Source organism: Oncorhynchus masou, chromosome 14 (assembly GCF_036934945.1).
Source record: "Oncorhynchus masou masou isolate Uvic2021 chromosome 14, UVic_Omas_1.1, whole genome shotgun sequence".
NCBI classification, from domain to species: Eukaryota; Metazoa; Chordata; class Actinopteri; order Salmoniformes; family Salmonidae; genus Oncorhynchus; species Oncorhynchus masou.
In genome coordinates this window covers 34,027,132-34,035,745 of record NC_088225.1, presented here as the reverse complement: position 1 = coordinate 34,035,745, position 8,614 = coordinate 34,027,132, and the positions used below count along the sequence as shown (strand labels likewise).

The 8,614-nt window shown below is 46.4% G+C and overlaps 1 protein-coding gene across 1 annotated transcript in view; it reads right to left on the bottom strand.

Moving 5' to 3' along the window:
• The window catches only part of LOC135553881 (growth arrest-specific protein 7-like), a 26,439-nt gene that overhangs the window by 10,733 nt on the left and 7,092 nt on the right, over window positions 1-8,614 (bottom strand). The gene's annotated exons all lie outside the window — the stretch shown is intronic.

Genomic DNA, 8,614 nt, shown 5'->3' with positions numbered 1-8,614 from the left:
AGAGACATGCTAACCTACTAACATGACTATGTGCATAGAGACATGCTAACCTGCTAACATGACTATGTGCATAGAGACATGCTAACCTGCTAACATGACTGTGTTCATAGAGACATGCTAACCTGCTAACATGACTGTGTTCCATGCCAACATGACTGTGTGCCTAGAGACATGCTAACCTGCTAACATGACTGTGTGCCTGCAAACATGACTGTGTGCCTGGAGACATGACTGTGTACCTGCTAACATGACTGTGTACCTGCTAACATGACTGTGTGCCTGCTAACATGACTTTCTGCCTGCTAACATGACTTTCTGCCTGCTAATATGACTTTCTGCCTGCTAACATGGTTTTCTGTCTGCTAACATGCCTTTTTGCCTGCTAATATGACTTTCTGCCTGCTAACATGGTTTTCTGTCTGCTAACATGACTTTTTGCCTGCTAACATGACTTGCTGCCTGCTAACATGACTGTGTGCCTGCTAACTTGACTGTGTGCCTGCTAACATGACTGTGTGCCTGCTAACTTGACTGTGTGCCTGCTAACATGACTGTGTGCCTGTGTGTAGTCTATAACAGCTTTTACAGGACCACCAACTTACTGTTATATCTGTTGTTTTCCAGGTGATACCAAGCAACTAACATCAGGCAGAAGCTACATCGATGGAATTGAGTTCACATCCTTTTAAATATTGCAAGTGTTCACAGTGGAATTCTATCTAGTCAGTCCTCTACTAACAGTCATACTGTAGATCAGTGTTCACAGTGGAATTCTATCTAGTCAGTCCTCTACTAACAGTCATACTGTAGATCAGTGTTCACAGTGGAATTCTATCTAGTCAGTCCTCTACTAACAGTCATACTGTAAATCAGTGTTCACAGTGGAATTCTATCTAGTCAGTCCTCTACTAACAGTCATACTGTAGATCAGTGTTCACAGTGGAATTCTATCTAGTCAGATCCTCTACTAACAGTCATACTGTAGATCAGTGTTCACAGTGGAATTCTATCTAGTCAGTCCTCTACTAACAGTCATACTGTAGATCAGTGTTCACAGTGGAATTCTATCTAGTCAGTCCTCTACTAACAGTCATACTGTAAATCAGTGTTCACAGTGGAATTCTATCTAGTCAGTCCTCTACTAACAGTCATACTGTAGATCAGTGTTCACAGTGGAATTCTATCTAGTCAGTCCTCTACTAACAGTCATACTGTAGATCAGTGTTCACAGTGGAATTCTATCTAGTCAGTCCTCTACTAACAGTCATACTGTAGATCAGTGTTCACAGTGGAATTCTATCTAGTCAGTCCTCTACTAACAGTCATACTGTAGATCAGTGTTCACAGTGGAATTCTATCTAGTCAGTCCTCTACTAACAGTCATACTGTAGATCAGTGTTCACAGTGGAATTCTATCTAGTCAGTCCTCTACTAACAGTCATACTGTAGATCAGTGTTCACAGTGGAATTCTATCTAGTCAGTCCTCTACTAACAGTCATACTGTAGATCAGTGTTCACAGTGGAATTCTATCTAGTCAGACCTCTACTAACAGTCATACTGTAGATCAAACAGGACAGTGACCAGTGGATGAGTACTGTTGCTGCCATTTGATATGTGATTAGGCAGGGTGGCATATGTATTCTGGGTGGGTGTTACCATCCACATCGACACAGTACTGTGAGCTCCCTCCACACACACGTGAGTGCACGCACGCACGCACGCACGCACGCACGCACACGCACACACACACACACACACACACACACACACACACACACACACACACACACACACACACACACACACACACACACACACACACACACACACACGACGCTGTGTAACTCACTCAAGTCATGACAGTATGGTAAAGAATGCAGAGGCCGAGGCATAACAGAGATATCACTTCAAACCCACAGGCCGGAGTCTCAGATCCTTTCAGTGTATTGAATGAATGGAGATATGCTCTGATGGGCCACCTCAGAGCCATTCAGTCGCCCAGCTCAAAGGGAACTGTTGATATCTGGGCTGTGTAGCGCTGTGGCAGCCTGAATGAGAGGTGTGTGTGGGACGTAGAGGGACAATCACAGAGAATGGACAGTGCTCAGTGCGTCTGAATCTTTCCTTCTCTGTCTCTCTGTCTCTCTCCTCTCTCTCTCCCCCTTTCTCTCTACTGGTCCTCCCCCTCTCTCTCTGTCTCTCTGTCTCTCTCCTCTCTCTCTCTCTCTCCCCCTTTCTCTCTACTGGTCCTCCCCCTCTCTCTCTCTCTCTGTCTCTCTGTCTCTCTCCTCTCTCTCTCTCTCTCTCTCTCTCTCTCTCCCCCTTTCTCTCTACTGGTCCTCCCCCTCTCTCTCTCTCTCTCTAACCTCTCTATTTCATTCTCTCTCTTTCTTTTTACACCACTCTCTCTTTCTCCTCCCTCTCTTGTCTCTCTCCCTCTTTATGGCCCCTCCTTATGTGAGAAGGTGAAGGAGAGCATTGTATTTGTCTGTGTGTGGATGTGGATGGTAGAGTACCAGTAGACAGGCAGATGTACTGATGAGCTGATAAGGAGAGTCGTAGGCAGCGCTTCAGCCAACATGTGCAGCCAAATACGCACCACGTCAAGAAAGACAGGTACTCACAACTGTGATGTGTTGGCCATCAATGGTGTAAATCATAGAAGGAGAGATACGGGCCAGCCTCAGGCCCAGGCACCACAGACACACAGACAGGTTGAGGCCTGGTTTAGCAGGCTGATTCTGCTGTAATACTGGCTCAGCTTCAAGGTACAGGGGCCGGATTCACAAAACCTTTAAGAACAAATATCTTCTTAACTGACATTTTTTCCTTAACTATAGACTTGAAGAAAGTTAAGCAAAGTTGCTATTCCTCAATGCAGTTATTGGAAATGTTCTTAAGGTTTATCCTACGTTTAAAAAGTTAAGGAGAAATGGGATTCTTGAAAATAATGCTTTAGGATCTCTTCTTGGAAATGTATCTAACTTTAGGACAGCTAAATCCTTGTCTTGAGACGAATGGATACTTTTGTAAACATGAATGTTTTCTTGCGCCACAGACACCGTTGGCTACTATTATATTTAAATATATATTAAATACAGCAAGAAAACAAATTAAACAGACATTATCTAGCTAGCTAGTAATTAACAATATATTACAATATTCTAGAATGTGTTAAATAGCTAGCGCTATCTCATCCAATTGCAAAGAAGAACTTGGCTAACTTAGCTAACGTTAACGTCGTTAGCTATGTTGTTGGCTATAACGTCGTTACGTGTTAGCGAGCTACGTAGCTACCTAACTTACCTGTCGTGCAGTCCCTCTACCATCTCTATGATGGGCCCGACACCTTCTCCTCCAGCTGGTCCACATGAATGTTCTCTCAGCTCCCTTCTTGCTAGCAGCCACCTTGATGTCGAACCACTTGTTTTTACTCCGTCACTGTCCCTTGCCAGCCCCGGCAGCCTCGGCCCCTCCCCTGTGGTAGAGGACAGAGTAGACAGACTCGGCCACTCTCCCCTGTGGTAGAGGACAGAGTAGACAGACTGTTTTTACTCCGTCTCCCTGTGGTAGAGGACAGAGTGTCCTTCCCCTGTGGTAGAGGACAGAGTAGACAGACTTCCCCCTCTGATAGAGGACAGAGTAGACAGACTCGGCCACTCTCACCTGTGGTAGAGGACAGAGTAGACAGACTCGGCCACTCTCCCCTGTGGTAGAGGACAGAGTAGCCAGACTCGGCCACTCTCCCCTGGCAGAGTGACCCTCTCCCCTGTGGTAGAGGACAGAGTAGCCAGACTCGGCCACTCTCCCCTGTGGTAGAGGACAGAGTAGACAGACTCGGCCACTCTCCCCTGTGGTAGAGGACAGAGTAGACAGACTCGGCCACTCTCCTCTGATAGAGGGACCACTCGGCCACTCCACCTGTGGTAGAGGACAGAGTAGACAGACTCGGACTCTCACCTGTGGTAGAGGACAGACTCGGCCACTCTCCCCTGTGTAGAGGACAGAGTAGACAGACTCGGTCACTCTCACCTGTGGTAGAGGACAGAGTAGACAGACTCTGACCTCTCCCCTGTGGTAGAGGACAGAGTAGACAGACTCGGCCACTCTCCCCCTGTGTAGGGACAGAGTAGACAGACTCGGCCACCTCCCCTGTGGTAGAGGACAGAGTAGCCAGACTTTCCCCTGTGGTAGAGGACAGAGTAGACAGACTCAGCCCTCTCCCCTGTGGTAGAGGACAGAGTAGACAGACTCGGCCACTCTCTCTCCTGTGGTAGAGGACAGAGTAGACAGACTCTCGGCCACTCTCCCCTGTGGTAGAGGACAGAGTAGACAGACTCGGCCACTCTCCCCTGTGGTAGAGGTCAGAGTAGACAGACTCGGCCACTCTCCCTGTGGTAGAGGACAGAGTAGCCAGACTCGGCCACTCTCCCCTGTGGTAGAGGACAGAGTAGACAGACTCGGCCACTCTCCCCTGTGGTAGAGGACAGAGTAGACAGACTCGGCCACTCTCCCCTGTGGTAGAGGACAGAGTAGACAGATTCGGCCACTCTCCCCTGTGGTAGAGGACAGAGTAGACAGACTCGGCCACTCTCCCCTGTGGTAGAGGACAGAGTAGACAGACTCGGCCACTCTCCCCTGTGGTAGAGGACAGAGTAGTGAACCTGCAGTTATCAAGTCTCCCAACAGCAACATTTTCCTGGCTGCTCTTTCCTCCATCATCACTTCAAGCTCTTATTTACTGAAGTTTCTATTGCGCTTTCCTTGGTTATCCATGTTTGGTTTTGATATAGCTCGTCTGATGGCTATAATGTGTGAAGAATAACGAAATAACCAAATCCTATCATCCCTGTCACATAGGCTTATTTATTGGTTTCAAGCATGTCACTAATGTCAGTGCCACATAAGAAGATATTTATGAAGTTCCTAAGGAAACTACTCATTCCTAAGAACATTTTGAGGAATTGCATAATAAGACTAAGCATTTAGCCTATTAAGATGTTAATCTGACTCCAGCAAAACCTTGTGCTATCAAGTATTATATGTTTAGCTGACGAAGATCGAGACATGGTCATGAGATGTGGATATCAAAGCAAGTTTGTAAAATGAATGGATTCAAGGCATAAAGATGAATTAGTGTATAAGGCAATACTGACATTAACAAAGCATAATTCTAAGCATGTAGACCCCACGGTTAACATACAAGACAAATGCGAACAATGAACGAAGAGATGACTACTAGGCAAGAGGCCTAGAAACCTGGGAAATTCGAACATTTCTGGATACAGGATAAGAGAGAACAGCAGACCTCCGTTCCATGTCTAACATCTGAAGGTGTATCTTTTTCAAACCAAAACCAACCACCCCACCGTTGACCAATCAAACCATACCAAGTTTACAGTAACCTGATCACCCAGGCCCCGTGTCCACAGGGTGTCGCAGCATCTAAAGGCTGTGTGGAGGATGAGCCCAATGGAAATGGACAATAAACCCCCATAGAGTCATGTAGAGTTCACCCTGTACAGATACAAGGTACCACGGAGATCATCAGTCCTCTGGATACTGTAACAGAGAGATACATTTTAGCCCCTCAGAGGGGGAAGGACTGACTGGTCCTTGGGCATTGTGTTTTGTGTTTTGTTCAGCCATTTGCCATGCAGCCTAAGCACAGAGATTACATACATGATGGCCAAACCTACAGAGGGAGACAGATGAGGAGGGAGGAAGGCCAGCACAGAGGTAGAGGAGGAGGGGAGTGAGTCAGGGACAGTGGATGGAGGGTTAGAGGGGAGGTATGCCACAGAGGCAGAAGGGAGGGGTGAGTATGCCAGGGAGTGAGTGGTTGGAGGGTTAGGAGGGTGGTATGCCAGGTAGGAGTGAGAGATGGATGAGGAATGGAGAGAGAGAGAGAGTCAGGGACAGTGGATGGAGGGTTAGAGGGGGAGGTATGCCAGGTAGGAGTGAGAGAGGGATGAGGGAGGCATGGAGGATCAGGACAGAGAGAGAGAGAGCCAGATAGGAGTGAGAGAGGGATGAGAGAGAGAGAGAGAGGCCATGGATGGAGAGGAGGGGGAGGTAAGGTAGAGGGATGAGGGTAGGGAGAGAGCGAGAATCAGGGCAGGCAGGTCAGACAGGTAGTGTTGGAATGTGACTCCCTGCAGGTATTATCAGGCTCAGGGCAGACAGAGCAGAAAGAAGAGCGACGTGTTGACAGATCACTCCCTGTCTATTGACACGTCCTTCCTACCCTGAGGCTCTATATGATGAGACAGTCTCTCTGCCTAGTCTGCACCATCACTATGACAACCCATAGAGGAAGTCAACATTTCAGTGATGTCATTGTGTGGGTGGCTGTTGGGAAGGTTTGCAGCACAGGTTGATTAAAAGGCATTGATTTGTAAACAGGCCACCTTCCTGCACTACCTCACCCTGGGACTCCCCCGGGCTACATCAGATAGACCCCATAGTAACTAGAGTAGCGTTGGAAGCACTGAGGTTACGAATCAGCAAAACAGTGAGAATGCTTGAAGTCTCTTGTTCTCACATCAAAAAGCTTAATGAAACAGCACAACTGTTTTGGAATGAATTATTTCCCATTAGTCCCTCACATGGAATGTAACTCTGAGCACACGTGTGACATTTACAGAACATGATAATATTCCATCATAGTTCCTGGTAGATCGGGACTTTGTTGAACACAAGATACAACTGGTTTCCTTTAATCAGATGGGCCTCCTGTCTCTGATTGAGCTCTGTGCCGTTCTAGAAGGGGAATTGCTGAGGGTTGGTGGAGTGTTGATTGATGTGTGGTCCTCTAATCCAGCCTTGTACTGTACTATATTCCAGACATGGATTCAAATAGTATTGCTTTTTGTTCAAAACCAATACTATGTGACTATTTGAGTGTTGGCTTGGGCCTGCCCTTAGTGCCAGATGGGCAGGGTTTCCAGATGTGGGACTATCCCATTAGTTCCATTGTGAAGGGGAAGCTAATTTGAAAGAAAACAACATACTATTTGAACCTAGGACTGTGCTTCAGTACTGTCGTCCAGCTGCATGCACTGTAGGCTGGCTCAATGTGATCCTCTGGAAGCAGAACTCCACTGCTCCTTTGCTTTAACCTTGATCTCCTCAACACTGGTAATGTAATAATTGGGATAATTCAGATCCATCCAGATTCATCCACAACGTCACATTGAGTAAAGGCCCGCTGGATGGAAAGCGCCTGTTGGCAACTCAATCTGCTCTGGTAGAGCCATCAACATTTCTGATGTCTTGATTTATTAACAAAGCCTGTCCTCTGATTCCAGAATATCCTGGTTTAGATTTATTCCATTTTGTGGGGGGGTTGTTGGTTCTATCATTTGAGGGGGGGGTTTTAGGCAAGGAAGACGTATTTTGAGTGCCTGTTTCCCAGAACAAGATTAAACCTACTTCTGGTCTAAAATGCATGGAGAGTCTTCATTGAAAGAGTCTTCATTGAAAGAGCTTTGAAGGTGCAGGACTTTGTCTGTGTCAGACTTAACTGAGTATTTGAATGGGTCACTGTTTGGAATGAAGTGTGCATACGCTGTCTATTTTAGGACATCGTCAGGGATGTATGGACACTCAGTCATCTGCTCCTCTTGTTGTGTTTTCAGGGATGGAGAGAATATGGCTACTGGATGTTCTCTGGACTGGATCCTGTATCAGCAGCAGCAGTGGAAGTTCCATTTTGGATCTGGCTATCATCAATATAATTTATTAATATCAGAATACAGACCTTTAGACTAATGTGAGGAGTGTTGTCCAGTGTTCCTCAGCCCCTTCCGGACAGGTACATAATGGGACACTTCACGTTTCCTCAGCCCCTTCTGGACAGGTACATAATGGGACACTTCATGTTTCCTCAGCCCCTTCTGGACAGGTACATAATGGGACACTTCACGTTTCCTCAGCCCCTTCTGGACAGGCACATAATGGGACACTTCATGTTTCCTCAGCCCCCTTCTGGACAGGCACATAATGGGACACTTCACATTTCCTCAGTCCCACCTGGACAGGTACATAATGGGACACTTCACGTTTCCTCAGCCCCTTCTGGACAGGTACATAATGGGACACTTCACATTTCCTCAGCCCCTTCTGGACAGGTACATAATGGGACAGTCCACTTTTCATCACATCCCCCATGGAAAGTTACAGTTCACTTTAACCACCAACACCTCTTGCCCCCATAACGTACATGGGACAGTCTCACATTTATTCTGGAATAAGACATGACAGTCATCCACTCCAGTTCACCCAATGGGATTCCAACAGAATGACTTTTATTCTACTGCGCATGTCTAAAGGACTGCCTTTCTGTTTAAAACATCTATGGCATCACACTGAGCTGCTGATGTACTTATTGAACATGATACATGTACTTCTAATTTCTAATTCACTATATTATGCTTTTATTGAAACTTGAAGAATGCTGAACTGGTCCGTTGAAGATTTCTGAGGGCACTTTAATATGCCACTATTTCAACAACATAAAATAAGCCTGTATATTGAGACATGTTTACCTTCTCATCGTATCAAATGTGACAATATGACAGTACATTGCAGCACTTGCCACTTGTCAGGTC